Below are 1,600 nucleotides of genomic sequence, written 5' to 3' on the forward strand. Positions count from 1 at the left end.
GAGCTAAACTCCGTCTCCAAAAAAAAAAAAAGGTAAGTAGGATTTGGATAGGTGAAGAGATAGGTGAAGAGAAAGGAGATGATATTCCAACCAGGACAAACATCCTGGGCAAAGGCATAGAGGTGGGAATTAATAAGATATATTTAGAAAACAGGGTATAGTGTAGAGTAATCCCCTGATAAATAATCCCAGCTGCTGCCTCAACTGCTACTTCTCCTTTTCCAGTTCTGTCTTCAGCCCAACTGCTTCCCTGCCTGACATATTCTACATACCAGCTGAGTAGAAATATGACACTACATGGCCCCTCACCCCTCCTATCTTGCCTGGACCTTCGTTACTATTTATTAAGCTTTCACCCCAACCATGTGTTTCAGTCCTGTTAAAGAGGTCCCAGCTCCTTCCTGAGTCACTTTCCAAGTCAGACACCTTCCATTTCCTTGTTACCATTAAAAACAGGACAGTGGGGCCTGGCGCGGTAGCTCACGCCTGTAATCCCATCACTTTGGGGACTGAATCACAAGGTGGGTGAAACCTGGTGAAACCTCATCTCTACTAAAAATACAAAAATTAGCCCGGCATGGTGGCGGGCGCCTGTAATCCCAGCTACTCGGGAGGCTGAGGCAGGAGAATTGTTTGAAACTGGAAGGCGGAGGCTGTAGTGAGCCAAGATTGCTCCACCGTACTCCAGCCTGGGCAATAAAAGCAAAACTCCATTTCAAAACAAAAAACAAACAAAAAACCCCCAGGACAATGAATATAAAAGATGCAATGTAGGGCCAGGCATGGTGGATTATACCAGTAATCACAACACTTTGGAAGGCTGAGGTGGGCAGATCACTTGAGGTCAGGAGTCTGAGACAAGCCTGGCCAACATGGTGAAACCCTGTCTCTACTAAAAATACAAAAATTAGCTGGGCATGGTGGCGGGCACCTGCAGTCCCAGCTACTCAGGAGGCTGAGGCAGGAGAATCGCTTGAACCTGGGAGGCAGAGGTCACAGTTAGCTGAGATCATGCCACTGCACTCCAGCCTGGGCGACAGAGTGAGACTCCATCTCAAAAAAAAAAATAAAAAATAAATAAAAAATAAAAAATTAGCCAGGCCTGGTGGCACATGCCTGTGGTCCCAGCTACTTGGGAGGCTGAGTTGAGAGGATCACTTGAGTCCAGGAGGTCGAGGTTGCAGTGAGCCATGATCCTGCCATTACCCTCCAGCTTGGGCAACAGAGGAAGACTCTATCTCAAAAAAATAATTACAAAAATAAATTTGAAAAACAGATAAGTAGGATTTGGAGGCCAGGTGGAGTGGCTCTAGCCTGTAATCCCAGCACTTTGGGAGGCAAAGGCGGGAGGATCGCTGGAGTCCAGGAGTTTGAGACCAGTGTGTACAATATAGTAAAAACCTTGTCTCTACAAAAAATTTAAAAATTAGCTGGGCATGGTGGTGCATGCCTGTAGTACCAGCTACCCAAGAGGCTGAGATGGGAGGATCACTGCAGCCCAGGAGGTTGAGGCTGTGGTGAGCCATGGAGCCATGGTCACGCCACTGCACTCTAGCCTAGATGACAGAGCAGACTCTGTCTCAAAAAAAAAAAAAAAAAA

The sequence above is a fragment of the Colobus angolensis genome, unplaced genomic scaffold, assembly GCF_000951035.1.
Source record: "Colobus angolensis palliatus isolate OR3802 unplaced genomic scaffold, Cang.pa_1.0 Scaffold216, whole genome shotgun sequence".
NCBI lineage: Eukaryota > Metazoa > Chordata > Mammalia > Primates > Cercopithecidae > Colobus > Colobus angolensis.